Raw genomic sequence first — 11,569 nt, forward strand, 5'->3', positions numbered from 1 at the left:
GGCTTACAATAATAACTTATAACCTACACAACCCACAGTCACTGTACATATTTACTCTAGATGCTTCTTTCTAGTGAGTCAAATAATTGCTTCCGACATCACAGTGGAATATCTAAAGGGCCACTTTGAACCCAAAATGGTTCAAGGCTCAATGGTAAAGGACAGGTTTTGCAATCAGAAGGTCCCCCCTTGCCATTTCCAGGTAACACCAGGGAAGACCCCTGTCTGAACTCCCAGAGAGCCACTGCCAGCCAGTGTCAGCTACATGAGCCAATGATCTGACTCAGTATAAGGCAGCTTCCTCCTACATTAAAATATGCTACGATAGCTGCCCAAGCAAATTGAGAGGATCTGTTCCAGCCTAATAATTTTAGTTGTCTCCTAGCACAAAACATATACCAAAACTGATGCATATGGACTCTCTTTTAGAATTCCATTGAGCATGCCAGAAATAGTTACCATCTTTATACAGACAGGGCTTCTCTGTCTTAGCAGAGCTGCAGTGTTTTCCATTGTTATATTTCTATGTCAAGAAGTATTGCACTTTTTAAAGTTCTGTCTGTTATTCAACTGTTAAAGGCAGTGGGTCCTGGGTACAAATCTTAGCTTAGATTTTCTGATTGTAAACTTGCCCTTGGGCCTAGCTCATACTCCTGAAACCATGAGCTGATATAACTAGTCTCCATACGTAGAAGCTGTGTGTGTCTGTGCATCTGGTTTCCTTGCTATTTTTGCCATTGCTTCAGAAAATTCAGCAGCAAATTTGGTAGCATGATGGGTTCCAGGAGTGGCAACATGCCTGCCCAACCCACAGAAGTTGCACACCCCAGGTCTAGAAATAAATAACCCAAATACTATAAAACAGCTGCAAATTGGTTTGAACTTAACAGGACTGGAACATAAAGATGTAAAGAAGCCACAAGTTATATACACAGCCTTCACTTCCCATTTCAGTATATTCCACTATATGGAAGATCTCAGGGTTTAACCAAGAGTGTCATCAGACCGGGTGGGTGGGAATTGTGTTTCCTTACCATTGCTTTCCCCCCCTTCTGTCCCATGATATCCTTTTTCTTCAAACAGGGGAAAAAAATAGGAAGTAAACAATGACAACGTGTCCCATCCAGTGGGTGTTTTTATTATGCTGCTTTTCCTGTATACAGCAGGAAATGGTGGCAAGTTTTGCTTCAAAATAAATAAATTAAGTCATATTTACCAGAGTCTTATTTGTTGTGGAAAGAAGACCCATGCGTTCAAAAGGACCCATGAAAAATCATGAGTGGGCAATAACGAGCATGCATTATAAAACACTTGTCTGATGACACTTCGAGATTTAGCCTCCATCTAAAAGTCTTCAGAAGAACTGGCCATTTCCCCCAGGTCCTAACCACAAGAATGCCTTCTAAAGAGAGAATAAAGTGTTGTTGTTGGCTATTGACTCATCATCCTGACTCACAAGGCCCCAGCAAGCTCAGTATCCTGGTCCAGGAGCTGCTTTCAGTCCCCACCCTTCAGCCAAGCAAGTAGCATTCTGGTCACACCTGCTAGGCGACCAACACTACTCTGTTACCCAGCCAGAATCTGGCCCTGCCCTGCCAGGCACCACCAAGAATGCTCAGGCTCTGTTCTCAGAGTCTCATGGTCTGATCCTCAGGACACTTGGCAACCCTATGCAGGAACATACCACATAACCACTTTACCCCACAGTAGCCACTCTACCCTACAATATCTATGTTGTGCTTCTCTCTCTCTCTCTCTCTCCGCCCCCATAGGTTACCTGCCCTTCAGAAGTGTTACTCTAGTTTCTGTGATGCCCTGTGCTAGATTGAGGCATCTGCCATAAAGCATTACTGCCGAAAAAGGCAGGCGATAATTATGTTATGTTTGGCGGACTCTGTATCATGGCTCATAGGACCCCACTATCCTTGAACCCAGCCCTGAAGCAGTTAGCTGTAAGTAATGCTAGTAACAGGTCTAATGCTATACAGTTCTTCAATGGGAAACACATATTTGTACATGTATAAACTATAAAAGATGTGTCATGTGCACAAAGCCTCCTGAACAGCATAGGAAAAATTGGATTGTAGCACAGTCACTGGTGTTTAAAGGTGAGCATTTGTGTGTATGGGTGTGTGTTTTTATTGTTTATGTTATTATACCCCACCCCTCTGAAAGCAACTGTTTGAAGGGTGATATGATTAAAATGTATGTAATTACATAAGGACACAAAGTAAGTTGCATTAAATGTTGCCAGGTTTTTTTGGGGGAGAACCCAGAGGCATGCCTTTTTCAGAAACAACCATTCATTCTTAAAAGAGTGCAGTTCCATCTTTATAAATACACTTGGGTTTTTTTATTTTTTCCAAAATCTGGAAATGTCCCATGAGAGTTCTCAGCAAAGCTTTCTCTTTGCATATCTCCACCCTGTGCACAACCCTGCTTCTACAGCCATTTGCAGTGGCATTGGAATGGCCACTGTGGAAACAGGACCCTAGACTAGATAAACCTTTGGCCTCATCTATTTTGGCTGCTCTGATGTTCTTAAATGGAAATACTATAGTGATTCACTTACAGCAAGTTAAGTGTATCACATATACCAGGTAAAACAGGAGCTTTAATTTACTGATTGCAAATTGTTATTTGACACAATACATTTAATGTTTTCATAGCAAAAGTTGCATTGCTACATAATAGCTCTCGATTCAACCTACCAAAAGATAGGGGGTTGCTCATTTCATTTGCCTTCATCAAAATGAGCATCTCATGCAGTTTGAATTACATTTCTAATGATATTTTGTAAGCTAATGGTTTGAGGGGTGGTGGCTTTTTTGGCTTTTTTTGGCTGACCTGATTACTTGAATGCAAAGGTTTCAAATGTTGGCAGTCCAGATTTGATGCTGGAGCCTCTGCCTTAAAAGCAAGATTTTAATTTAAACCAGAATATATTTTAATGTTGCTTTACATGCATGCCTAAGTTACTTGTTCAAAGTTGATCTGGTAACAGCATTTATCTGTAGGAGGCTTGGAGCAGGAGGGATCTCTCCCCCCTGGGGACAATTAGAGAAACAACGTTGGTACGGTTTGCAAGTACAGCTGTTACAAGACAGAATTAAAGGGAGGAGGTGGGTCAGTGTAGGAGGAATTTAGGCTGGTTGTGTGTGTTTTTAGACCACAGAATAGTTAGTGCTGACATGTGGTAATGGATATACTAAGCAGAGAAAAACTCAGGGAAAAGTGGGAAAGGGTCAAGGGAAGACGTATGATATGCTACAGTTGAGGCTTGACTGAAACGTTTCACTTGCGTACACAATTGATTATACTGGGAAATCAAAAAAACAGCCAGCCCCACTTGATAAACATTTTTTGCACATACAAGCCTAGTTTCATTTTCCCGCACATAATTTAAGTTCTTTCTACCCTATGAAGAAAATTGCAAATGTTGACATTCGACAGAATCTACTTCTGTGCCGACAGCCAAGCGACTGTGGCAATTGATGATTGAAGAGACATACATAAAAAAAGAAAAAGGAAAGACACTTCACGCAATAAACCAAGCTGGCTTTTGGTGCTGTGGTGCCTTTCTCAACCTGGAGGATAAAACACCTACCTAGGTCAAGGAAAGAGAGCATCAGGTTTCCTTGAAATTATACAGTTTTTATACTGGGCATATTTTAAAAAGAGAAAGATTTTAATTCATCCTAGGTGGAAAGTTTTGGCAGATCAGTAGGCAACACAAAGGACAAAGTGGGCTGCTCCACCTCTCCCCCTGCATTCACCAATTAATATTTTTTTAAGTATAAAAAATGTGATTGGCATGTGAGATGTTAGTCATGGATGTGGATCATACAAACATCGTATACATATGGCAACTGGCATAAGGAACCTCTCTGTCATAAACTGCAGTTCCAAGTTTAGCATGCTAGCTAACTAACTAAATAAAAAAAACCAGCTTTGCACGCATTCATCCAAGAAGGTAAACAATCCAATTCTTACCGTTGTTTCATTAAGTAAAACAACAACATTAAAACAAATATTTTTGTAGGTTACAATATAAACCACTGAAACGTTTTACTTGAATGCTTGTGAGTGCACCTGCCTTCACTTCAACTAGGAGCCACTGTGGGCAGAAGAAAAGAGCAGCTGCCACGAATTCAGTGCTCATGGTCTCTCTCCTTTTTAAAAACAACAGCAACAACCCCGAGAGCAGCATGGGTGGACACTTGAAATACAACTACATGGTGCTACAAGGCACTTATGGGAGCAGTTCCCTAGATGGCTCCATCAGTATTAGTCATTCACATCCAACTTCCTTTTTACAGTTTGCATGAACAAGTTTTAAATTACTGGAACCACAAAGAGGAGCCTCTCACACAAATAGAGCTGCCTCTGCAGGGTTGCTTCAACAAGCTATCTATGGCACAGTTTGCACACAACTGTCCTGCTATGGCATTAGAGCAAATTATGTGGCAATCCAAAAGCAAGGCAAGAAAGCAGGCAAATGATCATGCTCAAATGTTTCAGTCCGGTATGGATCAGGAAAAAGGCAAGAGTTGTCCAGATTCAAGCAAAGGTCAAAGCATAGTTAAACAGTAAGTTACCATGCACAGACCTGAAGAAGACCAAGGGTCAGTAGCACAAAAGGTCAATCATAAGGCAAGGTCTGGAAAGCAAGGTACTAGGCACAGGAACTGATGAACAATATTTTTCCAGCACTGGCTAGGTTAAACTGAAGGTTTATATAGCTAGAGCTTTCTGAGCACACCCAGCGCTCAGTTACCTTGGTTTACAAACCCTCTTGCAAAAGTCCTACTCAGGAAGAGGGCCTTGTTCCAAGGAGTCCTACTTTGTAATCAAGCACTCCTTTTCAGAGGAGCTCTACTGGCCTGCCTCTTGAGGAAGTGACACTCACAGAGGAGGTGGTTGCCCAGCCTCTGCCTCAGAAATAGGACTCCTGTCCTCTGAGGGTCCAGGCACTCCCACATCTCCCGACATGGATGGCTCCTTGGCATTGTCTGTGTCTGGGAGCTCTAGCAACTCCTCAGAGGAGGATTCCTCCAGTAGGGGCATGATGCACAAATGAACTGGACATGACTTGAAATGTATATCTAGAAAGCTACAGCTTTACCCCCTCGATTTTACTCTAGAATAGGTACAGGGCGCTGAATCTGGATTGGGATCCTAGCATGAGGATGGAGGCTTTTAAGATCCAGATCAGGTGCCCTATCCCTTCTCTAGTATAAAAATGAAAACTCACAGCTACTCTGAGAGCATAATCAGAACAGCATTTTATTGCATGCTCATTACTGGCCATTTATGGATGTTCGCAGGTCCTTTTGACGACACCATCCTCCTCCCATGTATCTCCCATACCTTCTGCTCTTTTTTCCATGACAAAATAAGTCCTGGAAAATCCTATTATTATTGAAGCGAAACTTGCCACCATTTACTGCTGTGCGCAGGAAAAGCAGCAAAATAAAATAAAAAACCACTGAATGGACCATGTGGTTGTTGCTTGCTTCCTCTTTCTTCCCCATGTAAAAAAAGAGGAAGCTGCTCGTCCCTATTGTGGTACAGAAATACAACGGCAGAGAAAATCGATTTCCCTCCCATCTGATGATGCTCTCACAATGTATGTTTTAATTCTCAGGTTCAGTCTTTGATATACTCTCACTACCAATCCAAGACATTTTTCTGTCTAAAGCAGAGCCTAAATGCCCCCTTTAAAAGTCCTCCTGCACCGGTCAGATAACAGTTCCTACCTTCATCTACCTCCAATCCGGATGGAGCCCTTCCCTTCCCACTCCTTTAATTCCTGTAAACATGTGTGTGTCCTCTTATATGATGCCTCTCTCCCAGCAGAGAGCTTCGGCTATTGGGCGGTATAAAAATGTAATAAATAAATAAATAAATAAAATAAAATGCCTTCTCTTTCCATGTAGGTTTGATAACTAAAGGAGAAGACAGTAGAACAATGGCTGAGGTGGTTTGATAGTAACAAAAACTACTCTATAAATCTTATTCTGTTTTGGAACTAGCTGGGAACACTGGACATGCAGGTTTCTTGCATTCGTCAGTGGGGTGGGAGGGGACACAAGCCAGAAAGGATGACTTTTGTTTGTCAGCTGTTACCAATACATTTCTCCCAAAAGCTCAAAAATACGTTTGCTACTTTAAAAATGTTTCCAATTTTTTTTTTTTTTTTTTGGTAAGGTAAGAATGAATTTAAAGCGAACTGTACGTGTGCTACATTTACAACATTTTTTAATGAGGACACCTCACCAGATACATAATGGGAGGAGCAGGACTAAGGGCTTAAAGTTTGCTCTGTTTGGTGATAGGTATGTCTGTAATGCAAATTGCGGAGTTGAGTTACAACACGGGTAAAAGAGCTTACTGTAACAGCTCTTAAAATATTATGTCCGCCTTCACCATAGGAGCTGTGATGAGCCTATGGACCACCCTCCCCTAATAATTCTGGTTTAAGCCCCCACCCCCTGAGACTTCCTTTACCAGGGAGTTTGGCTCTGCCTATCATATAAAGCTGCCAAGTTCATGTATACAAGTTCCCTCAACCCAACTTCCCACGCTCACATTATTGCTTCAGTCTGGCCACACTGCAAATCTGGAGGTGCATAGCGTGAGAGCATTGCTAATTTACCCTTTGGGAAGCTATGTTTTTTCTCCCCTGACTACTCAGTTTGCCTAAATTATTACCAAGTGTGACATATATGTAACAGTGAGAGAGATTAGTTGATGCTGGCTGGCCAGGAACCAGAACAGCAAACTCTGAATTTAAATATACACTGAAAGTTAAGACCAAATCTGACTTCTCCATATGAAATCTAAAAGAGCTCCATCATGCCTACTCCCTCCTCCATTTCCTTAGCAAGTCTAGTGCTGGGCACTTTCACATCTATGCATTGTTGCGCTACTTCAGCTCATGTATCTTTTCACCTGTATTACTACTGTGCTGGGAAATCTCCCACTCCACCCCCTACATTGTCCTTCCGTCTGCAGGTATTTTTTAATATATATTTTAAAAATATTTTTGTATTTCTGTGCAAATACAATAGTACATCAGCCTGAAACTGTGCAATTACGGTAAAACAACACACTATGCTTTCCCCTAAGATCATATTAAATAATATGAGTTAAGAGAAAGTATTACAATTAGCTTTTGGAGAAGTTTGTGGTCAATGTTGGCATGGCAATGGGAAGCTGACATTGTTCTGGTCAGGAAACCTAGACATGCCTACTCAAGAGTAAGAACCATAGTATTGAATGGGACTGAATCCAGGTACAGGCAGCAGCGGCCTCGCTCACATTCTGTGCTGGGTGTTCGGGTGCTCTCCCTCCCTCCCTCCCTCCCTCCCCCTTCACAGTTGAGCGGAGAACCACCCTGCCCTCCTCTTTTGTCAGTGAGACCACCCTTTGACACACACGCCCTCAACAAAAAATGGGATGGTCCAATATAGCACAAGGACAGCAATACACGTATGGAAGAGTGGCTTTATTGCACACGGAGGGGGAAAAACGGACTTGCCCCACTCCAAAATAAGATGAAATTGGGAGGGGAAGAGGCGAAATGAGCACAGGACAGGAACAACGCCATGTCAGTACTGCGCTGCAAAAATGCATACCAGGCATGGCAAGAGTGTGATAAACCACTGGTGTGATGGAGCTCAAAGTCTCAGTCAGTTACCAATTTACACCTTGGCTATTGTATGTCTTTAGACAAATGCAGGGTAAAAGAATTACACAGAAAATACAGAACAATCCTGAAACACAGGCTAGAAGGACTCAATTCTTTGCTCTTAAGACATTAGATTCCAAAATACAGTTTGTGTGCAACATGTAAGGCTACTTTCAACCAAAGCCCACTGTAGCATCTAGAAACAAATGTCTTAGACTAAATCTGCAAACCATTTTCTAGGAATAGGTGGTCTCTGCGTATCATTACAAACATGCATCTCCCCCTTTTCTTGCAAAAATGTAATTCACAGTAGTTTGAACAATTCTCTTATCTATGTTAGACATGCTTTCAATACTGAATCATTTGAATTTATGTAAAAAAAGAAGAAAATCGCCTTAAACATTTCCAGCATGTTTCTTCCTACACATGAGTTTTGACTTGAAAAGTACAGCTTTCATAAAACAGATTTTACTCACACAGCAGCATGCAACTTCTATCCAGCTCATAATTATAGGAATGTATCATTTATATACAAGGAGGATAAAGGCAAATTCTTTTGGTAAGTCAGGGAATGAACCCAATCATTGGCAGCCAGTGTCACCACCCTCCACATGCAAATTAGCTTCAGGAGCAGTATCACCGATCATCCATTCTGGATACTGAGAAACTATTGCCACAACCATTAAATGGGTCTACACATGTTATTAAAAAAAAATCTAAATTTTTTGTAAATGACAGTTTTACCCGCTTTGATAACATTGCTATTATTGTCTATAGAAAACCTATACATAAAATCATAAAGTCACCAGCAATAAATGCTCTTAAATGCACTGCTGTTTGGCAGTTTAATTTTGAGCATACTCAAGGAATAAGTTTATTACACATAGCTGAAAATCTCATTCCTCTACTGAGATAGCATCTCTGGGCTATGCTGAGACTGATTTGGAGGTGGTTCAGCAAGTCAGTGTCTGAAGAAAGCAATCACAGCAGGGATGAGCATGTTGACTAAACTGGAGACTGATTCAGATATTGCGGAGTGGCACATAGATGCTCCAGTCCAGCAAGATTTCCATTCAGAAACCGACAGGCCCATGCTTCTGGACACACTCCCATCTGGAACCACTAGTTCTGACACAGGCCGCATTGGGGCTGTTCACATCACATGACCGCCCACCATGGGTTATTTATCTCAGTGAGGCTGGGTGTAGGAGTTATGCTGTCCAAACGTGGTGAGCATGGGTTATTTGAGGGTTGGCCTGTTTTTTGGTTATGCAAGAGTTGTTTAACTCTTACATGACTCAAGCTTGCTAGTTCACACCACATGACAACCCTCAAGCAGGGACTGCATACACAACTTCACACCAACTCATGGTGAGCCACAGTGTGTTTTCCGAATCAATCATTGTATACTACTAGACTTGGGGCTAGTCTCTAAGTTTTATGCCCACATTTCTCTCCCTAAACCAATGAGAAGGCTTAAAACCCTCACACTGCATTTCCAGGAGGAAGTGCCCAGGAAGATGCACAGTATAATCAGAATTAACTTAGCTATTATTTGCAAATGTTTGTTCATTCATATGTTTTTGCCCCCTAAATACAACCAGTATTGCACTAGACCAGGTCAATTCCATGACAACTATTTGTACTGCCATTGAAGCAAGGAATCTACCACTTAACAGGATGTCATGGTTAGTTGCCTACAACATTAAACATTAAAACACACACTCAGGGAACGTTTGGGATCATACATCTTCCATTGCAATGGGTCATCTTTTGACTCTGCAGCAGATCACAACACAGAACAGTGTGTGTGTGATTGATCTCAATCTATCTATCTTTTAGCCAAGCTCAACAATCAGTGGAATCACACAGAACACCTGCAGAATATTTAGAAAGAAACCTTGAAACCTAACAGCTTTCTTGATAAAGTAAACACTGGGTGCAGCTGTGATGAACATCATCAGTATGAAAAAGAAAAGTAAAATAATTTCCCAATAGTATTGCCGTATCAAAAACAAAACACAGGAATCAGGTGAAAGTGTAAAGCCAATCCAAACATCATGGGGGTGGGAAGCCGTACCATCTTCCATATGCTTGTACCCTTGAAATACACATGGGGACTTGTTTGAAAATAAGCCCTATGCCAAATCTTTTATTTATAGAAGTATATACATGCCACATTTTAGGATACTGTGGAAAACTTATGCATCAAACAGTCTAATGTATCCACTTTCCACATACAGGCAGACTTTTACATAACAGATAAGGATCTCCACCTGCTTCAGGTGTGTATTTTTAAGTCTTTGGGATGACATTGTAAGGGGTATTCCTTGTGTGGAGTTACTTATTGAATTCCATCCACATTTTGCTGAAACCGATATACATTTTATGACCACTGAATTGTTTCATGCCTATGAAAATGAGACGCTAGCCCCAGATAATGAATTAATTGATGTTATGATTCTTGTGAACACCATTTGTGGTGGCAAGGTAGGATATAAATTTAGTAAATAAATATGGGTGGGCACATTTATCTGTACGTATCTATAATATGGTTAGCAGCACAATTCTCTCTCCAATCTCTATTATCACTTTGTAAAAACCAAATGCTCCTCTAAAGTTATTTGCTCTCCACTTAAAAATCCTGTACCAGAGCACTCATTCCAACAATGTGATAAAGAGTAAGAGTAATGTGTTGAAGAGTAAGAGTACCAGACCCCTTTCGCACATCCATTACCTGAACCAATTATTTTTAGGTATGTAGAATCAGAGTGCAAGATCATCACTTCAACTTGGGCTTACACCTTTAAAAATCATGATGGAAGAATTTTAAGGAGCATGCAAATCCTTTGATACTGTACTGCTTACTTTCAGAACATTCCCCTTGTCATGTAATGACCATGCGAAATGAGGTAAAAAATTATGTCTCTGATGTATTCACATTTTGAAAAAGAAAGGAAGCAGGGAGGAGCCATATCCTTACGTTAACATTTGTTACAATACTCCAGATGTAGCCAATACACAAAGGAAGACTCAAAATAAACATGTGGCAGTGTTTGCAAACACACTTTTATTATGAAAGCTAAAGGAACTATTTTCTTTGGAAATCATTCTGGAACAGCTGTTGTCTTCCATAGGAATCCACCATATAGTTGTGATGTGAGAATGGAAGGATCTGCTGAATGTCTTCATTTGCTATCAAGAGATTAGCTGCTCAGGCTAATGCCTACCTTTTCTGTCAGACATAAGAATAGTTGTAGTGGATCAGACCAAAGGCCTACCTAATCCAGCATTTGTTTCCAGTGTGGCCAACCATCTGCCTATGGGAAGCCCACAAACAGGACATGAGTACAACACCCTCCTACTCATGTTCCCCAGCAACTGGTGCTGAGAGACAGAATGCCTCTGATACTAGAGGTAATATTTAGCCATGTCTAGTAGCCATTGATACTCTGTACATTTTGAAGGTTCTAAATGTTAATAACTCACCCTAAGTGAGGGTCACACTTTGGAAATGTTCCAGGTTACATTGTTCTCAGATTATGTATAGACATTTCCTGTAGAAGCAATTTTTCCCTTAGTCCTAACCTGATCCAGCATGACAAGCACAATCAATTTTCCTCCATCTTTCCAGATAGAGCATAAAAGAATTCAAAAATAGATCATGGCTGGACACAACAGAAACTGTACACCATCAGATTGGATGAAGCACTTTACAGCACATATTTAATTACTGTATGTTTGCAGAGCCTACCCATTAGGGCACAGTGTCTTGCACCATGTATACATTCATTTGTCGACTTGAAAAGCGGAGAATTAGAGTGAAAAGGCTCTTCTCCAAATTATTTTCAGCAATAATGAAATTTAGTACTTGTA

Source organism: Elgaria multicarinata, chromosome 1 (assembly GCF_023053635.1).
Source record: "Elgaria multicarinata webbii isolate HBS135686 ecotype San Diego chromosome 1, rElgMul1.1.pri, whole genome shotgun sequence".
In the NCBI taxonomy this organism is placed as follows: Eukaryota; Metazoa; Chordata; class Lepidosauria; order Squamata; family Anguidae; genus Elgaria; species Elgaria multicarinata.